The sequence below is a fragment of the Crinia signifera genome, chromosome 4 (genome assembly GCF_055691185.1).
Source record: "Crinia signifera chromosome 4, ASM5569118v1, whole genome shotgun sequence".
Lineage (NCBI taxonomy): Eukaryota > Metazoa > Chordata > Amphibia > Anura > Myobatrachidae > Crinia > Crinia signifera.
This window is the reverse complement of record NC_139220.1, coordinates 162140573-162162090: the sequence shown is the minus strand read 5'-3', so window position 1 is coordinate 162162090 and position 21518 is coordinate 162140573.

The window sequence follows — 21518 nt, the reverse complement described above, 5'->3', positions numbered from 1 at the left end:
GGAGACCTTCGCTCCACAGGCTGTGCGGCTGTCACTGGGTGGGTCGGCAGCACTTCTCCCTGGCTGGGAGGCCTCTGTTCCACACACCGCTGTCTTTCCCATTGGGATGGGCCCCTAGGTCCTAGGGCCCCTGGGCAACTGCCCATTGTGCCCAATGGGAAAGACGGTACTGCAGGTATCGCATGTGATACATCACATGACTACCGTTTATATCAGTGGTTCCTAAACCTTCTTAAAACACAGTGACATGTATCAGCATTTTTTTCATTGCACCCCTAGAATAAAAGTTTATTATAAATTTGGAAGAGAAAATATTAAATTAAGTAAATTGTGCTTACCTATCATCCGTAAGTTCAGTTATGTAATGGTGTATAGTTGTGCTTCTGTTTATGTTTTATGATTGGTAGCAACAAACACTGGTTTTTGCCTATCACTTTTACGATAAACACTTTTAATGGGTCCTAGACCACCAACCTAAGGCATCCTTGCAAGAGCCTCCCCAGGGTGCATAGGGACACAGTTTGGGAACCACTGGTATATATATATATATATATATTAAGAGTAAAACGAAAGTTCAGCTTTACACTAGTGTGATATTTCATATGGTGTTAAGATCTTGTGATGTAGTTGTCTTTTGAAATGAGTATCCTGTTTTCCAGCTTTAGACACTAATAAATATGCCCAGACAACATTGGGAATGTTTTGGTGTTCATACATTTTAGAACTTTTTGGTACAGTACTAAATGTCCCTTAGTAATACATGAAGTCCTGCCAATACTTCTTTTCTCCATGGAACTTTTCCCTCTGCTTAAATAATTTTACTAGCAAATGTGACTTGTCCATTTAATTAGATATACTTTATACTTTAACTTCATGTATTCTGTAACACTGTTCTTTGCTTACAGTATATAAGAATTACCTTGGTAGATATTTATTTTTACATGTTTGAGATAATGTGTATTATACTAAAACTTTGAGTATAAGTCGACCCGAATATAAGCCGAGGCACCTAATTTTACAACTAAAAAACTGGGAAAACTTATTGACTCAAGTGGGACCCTCACTCGAGTATAAGCCGAGGGGGGCTTTTTCAGCATAAAAAATGTTCTGAAAAAGTAGGCTTATACTCGAGTATATATGGTATTTGAAAATAAGCTGACAACTAAGCCATTTTTCTAAGAGTAAAATAATGTATTGTATATCTAAGTGTATAAGCACACCAAAGACAAATTCTAGCACACTAGTTGGGTTTTAACACATAGGTTTATCACTTTTCTATAAGCACTGTATTAAGAAACACAGCAGCTTTGTTAACCAGCGGACATGTACGTGTCCTGGAGGTTAGTGCTTCCCATATGATATGGAGGGCAATGTATGAATGGTCAGAAGCACTAACCATTCTGACACCTGCAGCTATCAATATCGATAGCTGTAGGTGGTGTTGCCCATACACTGCAGCAGGGACAATGCTGTCCTGGCTGCTGTGTCTGATGGCTCCGGGCTGCACAGAAGTTGTGAGTAGCGAGATTTCACCCACGCCCAGTGAGCCATATGGGGGAATACACAGTGCGTTAGCACTAGGCCGATGCACTATGGGGGTTTGGCAGTGTCCGCCGGAGGGGGGAACTTTCACCCACACTTCAGCATACAAGATGATACTATAGCTCTGCGCTGCTGGTTCATAATAAGTTTGTGTATAATACATCTACCACAGAGTGAGAGTCTGCACTAGTGACATGCACCTTTCATAAAACGACTGAAAGTAGAGAAAAGCATAAGGGACCGGTGGTTTTGCATTGCTATTGCTACTTTCACCCTGGAATACAAGCCGGACCAGCCCCAAAAACTGTGCTATATTTCTTGCTGAACAAATGGAAGCTCCATCTACCAACCACCATATTCAGCATTCCTCCCTTGCTTGGGAATTCAGAGACCTATGCTCTGTCTACGCTCCAGTGAGAAAATCGGTTACATTGGCTGCCATACCATCTACAAATACTGACCATGTGTAGACCAATATTGGGACAGAACTGCCACCAATTTTCATCCTAAGGTGGTAAATATAACTCCTAATACCAGCTTGTGCCATTGTGACGGCTGTTCATAGGAATGGACTTTCCAGGTTCTCCTAGCCCAAAAACTATCAGTGCAACTATCAGTGCAATAACCTTCATTGTCTTTATCGTGAATTGCAATATATGAGATGGTACTCTTTACCTAGCACGGCGCCCACAATGTCCATCGCGGTCATCGGGTGTAAAAAATCGTGGGCATCGCGTCCATCGTATGCACTAAAGTAACGGGTGCGACGCGACCGACGCGAACCCGAAGCGTGGCGAGCGCAGCGAGCCCGCGAGGGGCGGTGGTACGCGTCCTCCGACCTTTTCATACCCCCACTATCCACGTCGGCGTGGAGTTGAGAATAGAATAGTGTGGCGAGCGCAGCGAGCCACCGAGCCTGAAGCGTGGTGAGGGGACGCGGATACCTTCACAGGTAAACGCGGCCCTACGCGGGCTTCACAGGTATGCGCTCGCCACGCTTCGGGTTCGCGTGGATCGTGGGGTGTCGTTTAAAATTGTGGGGGACATTTCACTGCTAAGGGTGCCTATTTGGGCTCTGTGGCCCATTTAACATTGTTTCCTATGCCAAAATCGCGGGCATTGAGGCATTGAACTGAAAAATCGGGTGCATTGAAAAATTTAACATTGATCCCTATGGGAAATCGCGGGCATCGCGTCGGTCGCGTCGCACCCGTTACTTTAGTGCATACGATGGACGCGATGCCCGCGATGGGCGCCGTCCTAGGTAAAGAGTACCTATGAGATTTTATTTATTAAATGTGTAAAGACAATTCAATCTTATAATAGCGCTGCTTTTTCTTGTTTTTGACTAGTTAGATGCAACTGACCTGGCCCTTGGTAAACCGAGGAAGGGAAAGGAAGGAGAAGCTCAGGGAGAGAGGTAGTTAACCAGCCCAGACAGGGAGCCCTTTTATGTCCATCTATACTGACAGCAGAGATTCGGGGAGTAGGCAAATTTCAGCTGTATAGTGTGGGGCAGGACAAGCCCTGAGAGCAAAGACTGACATAAATTGAAAGTCCATTTACCTCAACCACCAGATCTTATTCTTTAAGCCGTTAGTGGTCTGCATCAGAGAGCATCATCTTACTGCACCAGCACTGCTCTGAAGGCACGCTATACTGTAAAATTCACATCTAGAAGCCATACCTCAATAATTGTATTGCTATTATTGGCCCTGTTAGCCCATGAAACATCAGATGGTAGAGACAGTGACTGAATGAAAAAGCATTAATAGCTAATACAGTAAGGGTTGTGTCTAGATCCACTACTGTTTCTTAAGTAGGATGTGATGTGCGGTGAGGGCGGAAGTTGTTACATGCCCTCACAGCATTTTTTATTTCTTTAATTTAAGCTTGATTGTACCCTCGCGGTCTTGTTTTGCTCACACAGCTTCGCAAGCCACACATTTATATTCCCTTTCCAGGTATACATGGACCCAGTGCATGATGGTAAAAGTCAAGAAACAGAAGTGGATCTAGCCCCAACCATAAAGGAATATCGCCATAGTCTCACATTGGTTTAGCCCATTTAACAGTACTTGTATGATTTTATTCTCACTAATCTTTTGTAGAAGTTTGTACAATTGATTTAATGTATGAAAAAGGGGAAGAAGTTCTTGATGTCATCATGGAAATTGTTTTCTTTGTGTACTAATGGTGCAATGGCAATGACAAATTTTGGGATTGTCGAACTTCTAAAACAAAAGCAATTACCGTAACTGTATCCTCTATCAACAAATGGTGTGCTTAACAATGTATTCAAATGTCTTAAATGACATTATGATTATGGTAGTCAAAATTGTTAATATAATTGTGGCATGGTCATCACTTAGGGCCTTATTCTAGTTCACTCTTTCTGACAAAATCCTTCTTAGAGGGACAAAACCATGTGCATTGCAGGTGAAGCAGATGTTACTTGTGCAGAGAGAGTTAGATTTGGGTGGGGTTTTACATCAAAGTGAGATCTATATTGCAGTGTAAAAATAAAGCAGCCAGCATTAGCCCTGCACAGAAACAAAATAACTCACCCAAATCTAATTCTCTCTGCACATTTTACATCTGCCCCCCTGCAGTGCACATGGTTTTGTCCATCTAAGAAGGATTTTGTCAGAAAGAGTGAACTAGAATAAGGCCCTTAGTCACAGGTGATTTAGAGCCTTCTTAGAGGAAATGAATTCTAAACATGGCGATCTTGAACTTTACAGCAATGTACACTGCTTGAGCAGAGTAGAAGTATTTTTTATTTGTCAGATGTCTGGGTGAAATGAAAATCCCTTATCCAAATATTTGTTATCCAAATTATTCAGAAAACCATCCATTGCAGAAGGTGTAATTGGAACTACTTAGGGTATGATAAGTAACTGGCACTGAATATGTACAAGAGAATTATTGTTTGGCATTTAAATTCAGTACCTTAGATTGTATACAAACTTTGTTTCATGTTTTTAAACCTTGTTTTATGCACAAATAAAATATATGTGTGTGTATTTCATGTGTCTGATGTGTTTGTACAACATACATGCAATATACCTCAAGATACATCAGTGAAATATAAAAATATTCTGAAATACAGTATAATCCATTATCCAAAATTCTTCTGGTCCCGATCATTTTGAATAAGGGATACTCAACCTGTATTTGTTCATGAAATTGATGAATATTATTCAGAACTGAAAAGTAAACAATGTCTTCTTGATTAATGTACTTAAATACCCTGAATTGTCAACTTCGGAAAAAGGAAAACTTCTGTATTTGTATGAATATTAGGCTTCTTTTACAAATAAACTGTTGATTTTTACAGATGATATTCTGAGACACTTTCCTAAAGTTAAATTTTTTGCTTTGCATGCAGTATAACATATGCAACAGTTGACATGCTAGTGTCAATGTCATTAACAATTTGCATTTTGCACATTAATATGATTATCAATGCTATCACCATTGCCATCCTCAAAATACATAAGCAAATAAATAAATAAAATGGACACGCACAGATAAAATAAAGGGCCTGATATATTCAGAAGCACATATAAGACAGCACATTATAATAAAAACACCTAATGCAAATTCACCAAAGAATCTTGTAGATCTTATATGATTTCTGACACTTATTTAGGCACAGATTGGAGATTTTCCCATCCCCCATCAGGGGCGCGACGTACGTTTTTGCCAGTGGGTGCTCAAGGTAGGGGGGTCAAGGGGTGTGGCCCTGCAATGGGCTCCCACAGACCCCCCCCCCCAGTTCTGGATGGAGGTAGGCGGGGATCCTGGCAGCGCCGCAGCAGGGTCCCAGCAGCAGATATGCCGTCAGCAGCGGGGGTCTCTTCGGAAGATGGGAACTAGCAGCGGTATTAATACCGTTACTAGTTCCCATCCGCCACAGGGACCCCCGCTGCTGACGGCATATCCGCTGCTGGGACCCCGCTGCGGCGCTGCCAGGATGCCCGACAGCGAGCAGCGGGTGAGCTCCGGCCGTGGACCGTGGTGCTTTTCACTTTCCATGGGTGCTCGGGCCCCGGAGCACCCACGGTTTCAGTGCCTACGTCCCCCATTGTGTGTTTCCTTCCCCAATTACCTATGCCGTCATTGTCACTCATTCTTGGTGCATTGGGCTTCTCGTATACCTAATTTGACACTGTTGTTATTAATTTTGTCTGTACATATACTCTTCTGTGTTGGAGCATTGCACATTCCTTCCTATGCCATGTATTTTGCTGGAAGCCATTAATAAAAAGTAACTAATAAAATAATTTTCCGTTACCAGTATGTAAACAAGTGGGTCGACTCATACAGCTCAAAGATATGGTTTTGTGTGAAAAAATCCAGACATGCCTTTTAAATTCTCCATAACTGAGAAGCATACAACCCTATGTTCAATAACAGAGTAGATCATCTAGCAACATAGAAAGCTGTAAAAGCCCTAGATCAGCATGAATTGTGATTGTGCGTTCCCCTGCATAGTTTTCTGATTATCTGGAAACTTTGCAGGTATAGCAGCGCAATTCAGCAAACGCCTCTGCCTGATTGACAGGCGGATGCATTCAGGGGGAGTTTCCGGGTGGAAACATAGTGGCTGCAACATAGTTTCCTTAGTATGCAATGTCCCATGCGACTGCAAGTCTGAGACGGGTCAGACTAACTCAGGCTTGTATTGATGGTTGCGATGTTATAGATCTGTGATCATATTGCAGTTTTAGCAATCACAAATGCAGGCAGGGGGTGGTATGTGTATGCACCTCCTCCTGCATTTGCATTGCTAAGGATTTTATATGCTAAGCTGCTGCAAACAGCATCATACTGAATCAGGCACTTAGAAATTTATGTTTGACATAGCAGAAAAAAAACACATCTAAAATAAAATGAACCATTTACTCAAACACTAAATATGTGCTGAAGTTTTAAAGCAACCAAATATGTTACTATTAGGGATGTGTACCGGCCACTTTTCGCGTTTTGGGATTTGGGTTCTGATTACCTTCAGGTTTTGGGTTCTACTGGGTTTTGCCAAAACACCCCTTCAACGTTTTGGTTTTTGAGTTTTGGCTTCTGATTTTTTTTTTAAAAGCATAAAAAAATACTAAAATCACAGAATTTAGGTGTTTTTTTTTCTCCTACACTATTATTAACCTCAATAGCATTCATCTCCACTCCTTTCCAGTCTATTCTGAACACCTCACAATATTGTTTTTAGATCAAAAGGTTGCACAGAAGTAGTTGGATAATTATGATAAGCGACACAAGTTGGCGGCACACACACTAGACTGATACGGCACACTTAATAGCACCCCTGGACTGATATGGCACACTTAGCATCACCCCTGGACTGATACCGCACACTTAGCATCACCCCTGGACTAATACAGCACACTTGGCAGCACCCCATGAATTATACGGCACCCCTGACCTGATACAGCACACATGACGGCACACATGGTATTATACGGCAAAGATGGCCGTAACCCCTAAACTGACACAGCACACATGGAATTATACGGCACACATAGTGACACTCCTGCAGTAAAAAGAGTTATTCTTTTAATAAAAAATGGCAGCACCCCTGGATTGATACAGCAGACTTAGCAGCACCCCATAAATTATACAGCACACTTGGCTCACCCCTGGACTGATATTGCACACTTAGCATCACCCCTGGACTGTGACGGCACACTTAGCAGCACCCCATGAATTATACAGCAGACTTTGCAGCAACCCATGATTTATATGACACACTTGGCTCACCCCAGGAATTATGCATCACACATGCAGGCATCCCTGACCTGATACAGCACACATGGAATTATACGGCACAGATGGCGGCACCCCTGGACTGATATGCACACATGGCAGTAGGCATAGAATTATATGGCAGACAAATTCCTGCAGTAAAAATAAAAATTTGTATTCTTTTAATTATAAAAAAGAGCAGCACACCTGAAATTATACGGCAGACTTAACAACACTCCATGAATTATACAGCACTCTTGGCTCACCCCTGGACTACAGCGCATTTAACAGCCCTTGCAGTAAAAAAACCCTATATCTTATTTTTATATAAAAAAAGGGCAGCTCCCCTGGTCTGATACGGGACAAATGGGGGCACCCATAGAATTATACGGCACACATGCGGGCACCCCTGGACTGATAAAGCACACATGTGGGCACCCCTGATCCGAACCCGCTCATCTCTAGTTACTATCAATGGTAATGTAGGTCCGGAGTGCCGGCTAAACGACCATTGTAAAAATGTTGGCTGCAAACAATCAAACCTGTCAAGAAGTATTATTACAAGTCCGGCATTGATCCACCACTCTTCAGGCAGGGAAAAACTGAAGTATAAGAGGCATAGTCACCAATTAGCTCCTTCTGTTAGCTCCCAGATTAACAAAGCAATTCTTAAGGCCCCCATACACTATGCGATTTGGTCCCGATTTCACCCGATTCAGATGGATCGGGCAGTGAAATTGGGCCAAATCGCATGCCCAGACACCCGGTCAGACCCGATGCACGGTCCCGTGCGCATCGGATCGGAGTCGGGAGGTCGGACTGGCTGCACATAAGATTTGCTAAATCTTATGTGCAGCCGGGCAGGGGATGCTGGAGCAGGAGGCTGTGCTCCCGGAAGGTGGAGGGAGCAGGGTGGCTGGGACGCTGCGGGGCGGATGGCGGGGGACTCGGCTAGTAGGGAATAGGCAGCGGAGTGCAGATGCTGCAGGGGACAGAGGCGGCAGTAACGGAGAGCCGGGCAGGGGGAGCTGCCGGGAGCTGTCAGCGCTGGGAAAAAAAGCCCATACAATGAATGGGCAGCCTGTGATTGGCTGAGCGCTCTCTTAGCCAGTCAGCAATTGGCTGAGAGAGCGCTCAGCCAATCACAGGCTTCCCATTCATTGTATGGGCTTTTTTTGTTTTCAGCGCTGACAGCTCCCGGCGGCTCCCCCGGCCCGGCTCTACATCACTGTCACTGTCCCCCGCAGCATCCCCTGCACGCTGCCTCTGCCCTTCTAGCAGCGTGCCGCACCCCACCAGCAGCCCAACGTTTTAAATAGGATTTACTCCTGCCGCTCGCCGCTACACCAAAAAATCCTGTTCAAAATCTGGGCGGCCGCTGATTGGCTGAGAGCTGATTTTGAATAGGATTTTTTTTTACTATGCTCCCGGCCTACCGCCGCTGCTGACTCTCCGGTCCCCGCGGCGCCCCCTGCCACGGACCCTCTTCCCCCCCCCCCCCTGCTACTCCCCGGGTTTACATGTGATAAATCGCATCCGATTTATCACATGTAAAAAATGGCACATCAAGTGCCAAATCTTATCAAGCTCCCCCGGGGAGCTGCCGGGGAAGCTCAGGGGAAATCGGGGCTGACTTGTCCTTACGACAAGTCGCCCTAGTGTATGGGGGCCTTTAAGGTGCCCACACACTAGAACGATTTTTGGGCCGATTGGCCGATTTCCAATAAATCGGACGATTTTGGTCCAATGCGCGCTCCCGTGGATCTTTAGCTGAATCTTCTGATCTTACGTGCTGCACAAAAGATCAGAAGATTTAACAAAAGATCCATAGGAACGCACACGGGATCTTAAGAAAAATCTTTGGTAAAGATGTGCGCTTGCCTGAAATCTTTTGTCCAGGACGGAAAAAAGATTTCAAGGCTAATTTATGCGCACATCTTACGATCGCAGATCTTTCTAGTGTGTGGGCACCTTTAGGATTGGAGCCTGAACTCAGGGGAACATTACACAGTCCATGTATGAATGGACCCAGCGCGTAACCGGAGATGCCAACAGTATGTTCAGAACAAACAGTGGAGCAGATGTATTAAGCTTTAACAAGAGATAAATCCAAGGTTGATAAGGAGAGATAAATGTCCAGCCAATCACCTGCTAACTGCCATGTTACAGCCTGTGTTTGAAAAAAGTCAGTAAGGAGCTGATTGGCTGGATGTTTATCTCTCCTTATCACCCCTGCATTTATCTCTTGTTAGTTAAGGCTTAATACATCTGCCCCAGTGTCCCTAATCTGTAATGTACTTTGCTCTGATGAGGGAGCTTCATTAAAGAGTGGTTTAGCTGTTGTCTCCTGTCTTCATATACCTGCTATCTAATCACCTCCATCTATTCCATTAGTGGACACCTCTCTGTTCAGGTGTATTAGATCACTTAATCAATGTTCAGCTTTTTAAAATCCAGAATACATATCCAAAATTTCTCATATAGGATATTATATACAGGTATGCTATTCACTCTATAATGTTATGAACAATAAAATTACATCACTATATAATATGTCTTAAATGTATATTTCAAAATAAATATATCTTAAAAATGATGTCTCATCCATTATAGAGATTGATTACTATGTGTTCTATATACCAACCATTTTAAAATAAAACACAAAAAACATTCAAAGCTACTGTATACAGACATATATTTAAACACTAGCAATCTAATGCTTCGAAAGCAATTAGCTGTCAACAGATGGCAGTGTAAGCCCGCTCAAAGCAAATGCTTACAAAGCTAGTAGATGTAGTTTTACTTGCTGCCAACAGATGGCAGTGTTTCGGAGTCACACATCCACTAGACCAGTGGTTCCCAACCTTTTTTCTCTCCCGTACCCCTTGATTAGGCTTTTTATTGATAAGTACCCCCTCCTCTCATTTTTAAATATGGACAGTACTTAGCAGTATGCGGATCCTTATGCATGTCCTTATATTAAGGAGGAGCGGAGGAGTAGTATACAGCAAGGAATCATGCCCTTCTGTGTCTGGCCGCTGGTTGTGTATTATCTCCAGGATTCCCGCTAACACGGTAGGATTAATGCCGCTGCTTCCTCCATCTTTGTAAGTGCTGGGCAGATGACTGCTGATTTCTGAGGGCAGCATGGGAAGCTCCCAGTGGATTTCTGGTCAGGCATATAACACAACATGGTTTATCTTCATGGCAATGGGTCTTCTTCAGCCATCAAAAGACCTTTTCATCGTCCGCCATTACTAATATTATTTTCAAGTACCCCCAGCTGGTCTGCAGAGTACCCCCAGGGGTACTAATACCCCAGGTTGGGAACCACTGCACTAGACATATATATATATATATATATATATATATATATACATATATATATATATACATATACATATATATATATATATATATATATTTATATAGAGTCCAAAGTCTGCCGGCACTCAAATAGTTTAAACGCTCAGCTGCCCCAGGTGCCAGAGAGAGATGTCATACAGCAATCCAAATTTCCAGGGAAGGAAAATAACGGCACTCAGGAGTCAGATATGATGCTTTAAACGAACATGTGTATTGGGTGTAATACACATGTTCGTTTAAAGCATCATATCCGACTCCTGAGTGCCGTTATTTTCCTTCCCTGGAAATTTGGATTGCTATATATATATATATATATAAATATATATATATATATATATATATATATATATATATATATATATATATATATATATATATATAGACCAAACAGTCCTACAGGTAGTAGGAAAGAAAACACTCGCCAAAGAAACTTAATTTTTCTAATAAATAATGATCAAAAAACATAGTAAACCAATAATGGAGGAGGTACCACCCACATTATTGGTTTACTATGTTTTTTTATCTTTTTTTTAATAGAAAAATTAAGTTTCTTTGGCGAGTGCTTTTTTTCCTACTACTTGTAGGACTGGAAACAAAATTTATTTATATACTTAATAACCATTAACTAAAAATACAATTGTATTGGTGTATATGTTTATAAATACAAAGAGAACGCCACACACCTGAATAGATTTAGGATAATACACTTCATTTAACTGTTAATATATTGGCTTATCTTTGGCATAACTATATGCCGTAATGCAGCCCTTTCATGTTCCCAGCATAGGGGATGCAAAACAGTTTTTAGACCAATTCATGTTTAAAATAAACTGCCACAAGTAAAGACAATAAACAGAAGTGTTTTAAATCCTGCAACTACAGAACAGAGTGTAATGCATTGTTACTGAACTTACTAGAGCATTCAGTAAAGAGTTTGTTGGACATTAGAAGACACATAGGTGCACTATTCTATTAAAGGCAAACAAAAGGGATTTACCCTCTTTTTTCCACCAAGTTTCTTTTCTTGATCACATCAATTACAGAGCATTCTCTCCCAAAAAAAAAAAAAAAAACACGTTCCGGAGAAAACACCATATTCACAATTGAAACCATGAAAAATGGGTAATTTATCAGGGATTTTTTCTCCCGCCAAAGTCAGTCACTTTGCACTAGGACAAGCTCGTACTCTCTTTTACTAAGTTAAAGTATATTAATAAACCACTCTAAGACATCATGACATAATTTTAACTAGATTGGAGCATCTTCACAGTCAAAAAGTGAAACTTCAGGCCTCTTGCCAGAACAGAAGATGCTTTTGATCAAAAAGCTTTTGAACGTTTCTTATTCAGGTTACTGCAAATCACAACTTTCCCACACTAGCCGATTTTGAGATGATCAATTTTAGTTTTTTCACTCCACCCCAGTGGCGTAACTATAGCACCGCAGCCCCCGTGGTTGCGGGGGGGCGCTGTGCATGCGGGGTGCTGGGGGGCTGCGGTGCTATAGTAATGCCCCCGCCCCGCATCCCCCACAGGCTTACCTGTCTGTGCGTCCCGGCTCCCCTCCTGGCTTCAATCAATTCTATGGAGACGGACCACGATAAAATAGCCTCCCCATAAAGCAGACAGTTCTATGAAACTGTCTGCGGTATGGGGGCGGCCATTTTATCGTGGTCCATCTGCATAGAATTATTAATTGAAGCCAGGAGGGGAGCCGGGACACGCAGACAGGTAAGCCTGTGGCGATGGGGGGGGCACCGGCAGCCGGGGTGGGGAGGCCAGCGGGGAGGGGGGGAGGCGCGCCCCAAACCAAGCTACGCCACTGCTCCGCCCTAATATATATACACCACGGGGGGTCCAGCACAGCCACACTCCAATCCGTTGCTCAGCGGGTGCCAGCAATACGCTGCAGCGATACACAGGAAGAAAAAGACAGCAGCACTCCAGCTTGTATATATCCAATCTTTTAGTGAATAAACAGTGAAGCAGCAATGTTTCAACAAAAGAATGTTTTCGTCGGGCTTAAAAACACACTAAATGAACTTACCTTAAATAGCTCTCGACAGTGCTCACAGTGATACCGGCGCTTAGACGCCGCTTCTTGATGACGTCACTGGTCTTGACATTGTTTCCGGCGTGACGGATTCCCGCCGGAAACAATGTCAAGACCAGTGACGTCATCAAGAAGCAGCGTCTAAGCGCCGGTATCAAGTGTACATTGGTTGTCATGGAGATGCGGCGCCTTGTCAGCTTAAGATCGCATGTACGCGTCTGTTGGTTGTCATAGTAACCAATAAACAGCCAGCGGTAACAAAGCGCGTCCGCAGCTCCCGGCAACCAGTGTTAATTACAGTAAAATGTTATATATAAACATAAAAATACAATTTCTGTGTACAATTATAAGTGAAAAAAACATGGTGTAATGTGAAAACAAAACAAATCATAAATAAATAGCTGAAATTCTTAGAACATATAGCTATAACTGAATATCAACACATATAATTAAACGTAAATAAATCCAAACAATAATATCGTAAATCATTAAATCAATTAATTTCACCGGTATTTAAATGTATATTCATTCGCATACCTATACTGGTTGCAAAGAATCCAATAGTAGAGACTAACTGAGATGCTGCATCTGGTTCCACCACTAGTCTAATTAGAATGTATTCAATCCGAAATGGCCATTACCATAACTCTAAACAAAGAGAAGATGCAAGCAAGTCCTACAAGTACTTATAGACTGACCCATTCTACGTTTGGCACGTCTCCTAATCAGGAGTTGCCATTATATCACAAAACAACAACTAAGCATCAATCGATACAGATGCTGTTATCATCAGGTATTAATATCTCAGCATACAGTTGAGTACCAGTAAGTAGAGGTGCTGTAAGGGGTAACGTTATGTTTGAGGTGATAATGTATCTAAGTCAACACATTAAGTCCTGCTGCCTCATTTAACCCTCTAGAGCTGATAGTATCAAGACATAGGATCCAATGTGCCTCTTTTTGTAATAAATGTAAGCTCCTATTGCCCCCTCGCAATGAGGCTGGCACGTGATCGATCATCCGATATCTGATCGATGTGATGCTGTGTCTTGCCATCAAAAAGTGTCGGGCTACCGGTTTCTCAGATTTGCCAGTTTTTATGGCTGATTTAATTGCCGACCGATGCGCCGCCATGCGTTCTTAGAACACTCTTTCCGTCTTGCCAATATATGTCAACCCGCAGGGACATATGATTTGGTAGACCGTATATTTGGTGTTACAAATTAGAGTATGTCTAATTCTCAGTTGTTTGCCTGTATTTGGGTGATATAATATCGGTCCTGCGATCATAAATTGGCATGTTATGCATACACATCGGATGCAACCCATATGCTGGTTACCTCTACCACTCTCAGTAGGTTCATGAAATGTCCTAACCAGAGTATCCTTTCAATTTCTCCCACGCTTATAGCATGGCATTATTGTTGTGTCTTGAAGTTTTAATTCTTTATCAGATTGTACAATGTGCCACAACTGTTTAGTTTTACGAGAAATTTGATCACTGCAAGTATTAAACTGTTGTACAAATGGGATAATCTTTTTTCTGGTTTGGAAATTTTAGGAAACAATAATGATGCCTGGGGAATGGGCTTCACCTTTTCTTTGATGCATAGTAGACTATCACGTTGATAGCCTCTTTGCACAAAACCCTCAATCATGGTATCCATCTGTACGTCTAATGTGTCCACATCAGAGTTGATCCTTTTGCATCACAGTAATTGAGAAAAAGGTAGACCTTGAATACTAGGTCGTGGATGGCAACTTAAATGATGCAATAAATTATTGCGATCCGTTGGCTTTGTAAATAGTGATGTGGACAAATGGTCATCTTGGATCTTGATACATACATCTAAGAAATGTACCATGGAGGTGCTATAGGTGTATGTAAATTTTAAGGTACTAGATCCAGTGGATCTCCTAACCAGAATACCAGTAGATCGTCTATGTAGCGGGTGTAAAATTTAATACGTCCCGCTACATAGGGATCCTTGAAGAACACATCATCTTCTACAGCGAACATGAATGTATTTGCGTATGAGGGGGCTACCGCAGCCCCCATTGCACAACCTACATTCTGCAGATAAAATGTATCTTGATACAAGAATTTTTTTTTTGTTAAGACAAGACGGAGTAAATCAATCACTAATCCCACATCTGGTCCAGCAAACACTACACTCTCCCTAAAACTTGGCCATACACTATAAGCCAAGCTCATGTCTGATCACGGTGTATAAACTGCTGACATCGATGGTAAACATGCATACATTATCAGCATGCAACAATATATTGTTTAATTTCACCAATAAAGAGGTAGTGTCCAACAAGAAATGGGTGTTAGATAGTTTAATCCAACCTTGTCTAAAAGCTATGTAAATAGATGTGGGTTGGAACAAAGACCCCCTGGCAGATACTAAACATTTATTGTTTTTATATTGTTACACAGAATACATGTTTTATAATGTTTTACCAATGTGTTTATGCCTCTGGTGATACCTCTACTAGCGCACCTCTATACACCTTCTTTTTCTACCTCTGTTAACAGCGAGGTATATAGAAGTGCAGCTACCCAAACAGCGCAGGGAAGGTCACAACCCCCCCTCTTTTGAGATTTTATATATATATATATATATATATATATATATATATATATTGCGTGGAGAAAGACGCGGCACTCAGAGGTCTTTTTTCAAAGGTGTATTTGGCAAAAGAAGATGACTGACGTTTCGGAGCTCGCGCTCCTTTTTCAAAGTGTACAGGTGAGACAGTGAGGTAGTGTTTCCACTTACCTTAAATAAGGTGTCCTCCGTTCAGATCCGGACTCTGGTTCCCGCCCGCTGGAGACGCCGCGACCCGGAAGTCGGAAGTCGGCCATAGCCGAAAGTGACGTGCGGGGAAACGATCTTACTGCTTTGCTCTGAGACGCAAGCAGTCCGGTCACCATGGTGATCTCCCCAACAATACCTGATTTGCGTTCCAGCCGGCGGGGAACCTAGAGTATAATCAGAACCAGAGAGACACATTACACAGTGCATAATACATTGTAAACAAAACTTTAAATGCAATTAATACTTGTGTGTGTTTGGACTTGTGATTCATTCCGGTTGTGTGTATTCAGTAAATAATATTGGTGAAATAAAATACGTGAAATAAACCAAACAAACTAGTGCGGTGACGGTGATCTAAAAATATAGAATACTGTGACTGAAAATGACAAGTGTATAATTAATGGTGATGAAAGTACTGTGTTTTTCTACAGTGTTATATTTAAAACGTTAAAAAACAGGATCTCAGTGAAGGACTATATCCATCAGATTTACTGTATAGCAGAAGCCCATTACGGTTTCTCACTATATTTGTGTTAAATAGCCCCCCTCTTATGTGGGGCATGTGATGATGCACATCTATCTGCTGGCAGACATGAATAGATGGATGAGAGGGATGGTCTATTAAAGCCTGTAAAATCATGTACTTTATGTCACAATGTATCACCTATCAAGATAATGTTCAATGTGAAGGGCTAGGAACTAGATGTTTTATCAGCAAATGTCCTTCCTATTTTATTGAGAGGAAAAAATGGAAAAAGAAGAAAAAGAAGAAAAAATACGAAGTCCATCACAGTAGGGTCCCCAATGGTAGCCGCTCGTTCAGGCCTTCAGGTTTAGTTGCCTTCAGGCGGAATATCCATCTGGTCTCTGATCTTAGTAACTGTCCTCCTCTGTCTCCTCCTCTGATTGACTCTGGAACATGGTCTATGGCCATGTGTTTTAGATCACAGAGTCTGTGGTTTTGTGTTGCAAAATGTTTTGCAACCGGCTGGTCATTGTCCTTGCCTTCCAAGGCCGCCTTAATGGCCGACCGGTGCATGGCCATTCTTTCTCTCATTGTTCTCACTGTCTTTCCTACATATATCTTATTGCAGGGACATTGAATCACATGAAAGAATCTGATGCAAGAAAAAATAAACAAGAAGAGACTATCCCATTCGTAACCAGATTGAATACTAGCAGCGCAGTGTTACCTAGAGCGACCAGGGCCCTGTGGCCAATTATTAAGACAGACAAAAGCTTACATGGTCTCAGGAAGAGAAGACCAATGCTCTGCTATACCAAGGGGCAGAGCATAAAAGATGTCATTGTGCATAGTGACATCACTGGGTTCGCTGATGTACAACCGAGAACACATTTGTGTGTGGCTTGAGAAAGGGGTGCGAGCCCCGAAACGTCACTTGAATAAACCACAGTTTTTTCTTCACCTGGATTACAAGTCTCCGAGTGCCGCTCCTTCCTCCTGTGTGTATATATGCTGCCTGGTTTATCCGGTGTATCGCTACGAGAAGGCACCAGAGCAAGGTACAGACTTTAAACCCTTGGTTTACCCCATGAGTGCCGGTTCATTAGGGACTATATATATATATATATATATATATATATATATATATATATATATATATATATATATAACAACAAAATCCCCAAAATTGAGCTATTGAAATACACTCTTTGGTGGTCGCTGCTGACACTCTATCCCCTACTAGTTGGGATAGATAACACCTCACTACACCAACAATAGTGTCCTCAGTGCCTTCACTCAGTAATGTCCATCAAACATTCCAATACATGAAAAATCAGTAGATTAAAAAAATAATAACAATACAGTTATAATAGTTCTTTTTATAAGAAGCTTTTCTCTTTTTCTTTTCAGTACAAGTGACCAATACCCAACGCGTTTCGTCTCGTTAGAGACTTCTTCAGGGGTTCATGATCTTAAAAATAAATAAACAAGACTTATTTAACCCTTCTGGGTCCACAGGTAATAATATCACGGATCAAATAAAGGACCGTAACTAGGGTCCAATTGCGACACCTCAGAAACGATTGGTGTAGTAGAAGCCTTTTTATAATGTTAAGATGGTAAGGTGCTTATATATTCCGATGTCTTTGATAATATCTATATATTAAAGCTTAAACCTATTAGGGCCAATTTCTTCTCTTGTCCCAATGTATTGTATCCAAAAGTACAGGATTTATTTCCCTGTGCCAGTGGGTGATGTGTGCTCATTGGGATCCATTACGATCCATTAATTGTCATGCTTGAGTGAGGTACTGTACTATCTCCTTAAATTAATGAGATAGCAGACCTAAATTCATGAAAAATGCATGATTTGTGTAAAAAATATGTTTGTAACCTGGTTGCAAATGGTACAGCATCAGAACCAAGACTATTCAATGGCACCATTCAGTCTGTCTGTCTGTTGATCGATCGATCTATCTATATCTATCTATCTATCTATCTATCGATCTATCCTTTATTTTCTGTACTGTAAGCTGCGTATTTTGTACTCCATGTTCATGGTGACATCGTGTTGAAGAGACCACCAAGCATGAAAATCACTGTTGCAGGTGCACGGTGTAAATCATGGGTCTTCAACCTGTGGCCCTCCAGATGTTGTGAAACTACATGTTCCAACATGCATTGCCACATGTTTTCCTATAAGAGCATGCCAAAACTGTCAGGGCATGTTACTTATTCATGCCCATGGATATTTTTACCCAATAAATGTTTATCCAACCTTATTTTAAACATATTTATAGTGTCTGCCGACACCACTTCTCCTGGAAGAAAGTTCCAAAGTTTGACGTTTCTGACTGTAAAGAATTTTTTTCTTCTAGATTAACAAAATCTTTTTTTTCTTCTAATCTAAACTCATGCCCTCGCGTCCTAGATTCCTGTCTAGCAGAAAAAAGGGTGTTTGACAGTTCCTTATATTGGCCCCTAATGTATTTATACATATTGAGCATGTCCCCCCTTAAACGTCTCTTTTCTAGTGTAAATAGTCCCAGATTGCTTATTCTTTCCTCGTAGCTTAAATTCTCCATTCCCCTAATAAGCTTTGTTGCTCTTCTTTGGATTTTTTCTAATTCTATGATGTCCTTTTTATACTGTAGTTTGGGGCCCAGAATTGTACTCCGTATTCGAGGTGCGGTCTAACCAATGATTTGTACAGAGGCATAATTACTTTTGAGTCCCTAGTTTCCATGCCCCTTTTAATACATGCTAGAGTTTTGTTGGCCTTTTTTGTTGCTATATTACATTGAGCACTACACCCTAGTTTGTTGTCTATTTGGACTCCTAGATCCTTTTCGAGTACTGAATTACCCAATTCATCCCCGCTTAGGTTAGAACTAGCACAATGGTTATGTCTCCCAAGGTGCATGACCTTGCATTTGTCCATATTGAACCTCATCTTCCACTTTTTTGCCCACTCATCTAGCTTGTCAAGATCATTTTGAAGCGTGGTGACATCTTCTGATGATTTAACAGCTCAGTTTTGTATCGTCCGCAATGATGGATATATTGCTGAGTAACCCCATCCCAATATCGTTAATAAAAATGTTAAATAAAATGGGCCCTAGAACCGAACCCTGTGGTACTCCACTTAGTATTGGTATCATATTTGATACGGCACTGTTCACAACCACTCTTTGTTCTCTATTGCACAGCCAGTTCCGTACCCATCTACAGATATTTGCCCCTAATCCCGAGTCCTCCATTTTATTTATCAACCTCTTGTGTGGTACGGTGTCGAAGGCTTTAGAAAAATCTAGGATTTAGTGTGGTCTAAATCATTGGTTGCACACATTTGATGAAACAAAAATTATTGCTAATAGATAAAACTTCTGCATAAGATGGATGAACCTTTTATTTAACATTTATGAGGAATTTAGCAGTTGTATAACAGCATCGCCCTGGGAATGGTGTTAAGTGATCTGCTATAAAAGATCAAAGTTCTTTCCTGCTGACTATGATGAGCTGTTAGGAGAAAGCAATTAACAGCTACACTCAAAATGGCTCTGCAATCCAGCGAGGCACTTTAACATTTTGGCTCAAACATGTTTTACATAAATCTATATACTTTGATGCTCCACATAAGTAATTATTCTAAATTTAATATGTTAAAATAGATAATCAGCCATTTTCAGCTAGTTTTGATTTACTTATTTTAAATATTTTACTAGAATAGATTTCCAATTTGATAAATGATTACATATTATAGGTTGACAATAGCTGCCAAGGTTTTTTTTCCTAATCCATTATTCCACTTTTACAGAAACAGCAGTGAAGGTTTCCTGATCATTAATATTAAACATTTTAGGCATTTAAGCATACTCCTCATAAACAGAGAATATATTGCTCCAGTGTGCAATGTTGACAATTATTTATTCATGTCTACAAATACAGATGCATATAATGGCTCAATCTCAATGGAGCAAAGCTGAGTTACAGTACGAGTCTCACAAATACTGACGTTGAGGAAAAAATCTTTTAAATGCTAGCTGCAATATCTAAAGATCTCATTCATACTATTAAGAAAATAAATGTTAACTTACTGTACTGTAGATACACTGTATCTGGCTCCATCTTTTAGTAAGAAAACATGGTCAAAAATATTGATCACTAACTTGTGAAATAAATTTGTGGGCTGACTTGAATGGGGATGGAAGTCTGACAAAATAATGAGCCCAGAATTATTAAATACCACAGCTGCCAGTAATGTTTATCCTTTGATGATTAGGATACAGGTTCATTGAGTACTGATTTATACATAACTTAGGGGTTTATTCTAGTTCATTCTTTCTGACAAAATCCTTCTTAGATGGACAAAACCATGTGCACTGCAGGGGGGCAGATGTAACATGTGCAGAGAGAATTAGATTTGGGTGAGTAATTTTGTTTCTGTGCAGGGAAAATATTGACTGCATGATTTTACACTTCAATATAGATCTCACTTTGAAGAAAAACCCCACCCAAATCTAATTCTCTCTGCACAAGTTACATCTGCCCCACCCGCAGTGCACATGGTTTTGTCCATCTAAGAAGGATTTTGTCAGAAAGAATGGACTAGAATAACCCCCTTAGTCCTGAGGCTTGTCCTCTGACCCCTGCCACATGCCTTAACTATCTCTGCTTGCAGCAGGGCCCTCCTACCTCCAAGTCTGTCTGTTCTTACCCAGTTTGTTTTATCACTGTCTACTAACGGAATCTGCTGCGCTGTATAAGAACCTGTAAATAAATCTCTGCTTGCTTACATCCTGCTATCAAGCCACTTCGCACCTGCTTGCACCTCATGTAATCTGTCTCCCCTTCGTACTAGATTGTAAGCGCTTCAGAGCAGGGCCCTCTTCTCTCCTGTTGTCAAACCCCTCTTCTCTTCACATTTCACTCACAGCTCTCCTATACTTAAGCACTCAGTGACCATTTTTGTCCGCATATTCATCTTCATCACTGGCCACAAGCCTCTAGTAGTACATTTATCATGTCCTCACTACTTACATCTAAGCTGTACTGTGTATTGAATTGTGGCATTCATTTTACCTGTACTCTATTTTTGTTATTTACTTACTGTAATGTTAAGTTTTGTCTCCCTGTACTGTTCCTTTGTACGGCGCTGCGAATCACTTGTGGCGCCTAATAAATAAAATAAAATTAATAATAATAATGTATCTTTCCCTTCCAATGTTTCACTTCCACTTGCCTGTCAAGAAACAGTTAGGGGTCTTTTCACTAAGCCTTGGAGAGGAAAAGCGTGGAGAGAAATAAAATACCTGGTAAATCAGCTCCTAACTATCTTATGTCAAACACAGCCTGTCACATCAGTTAGGGGCTGATTGGCTTGTACTTTCCTCTCTCTCTCTCTCTCTCTCTCTCCAATGCTTATTAAATAGACCCCTGAACCAAACCCTCATTCTGAAGTCTACATCTTGCCTAATTTGTGGTTATTTTATAGCCCTGTATTG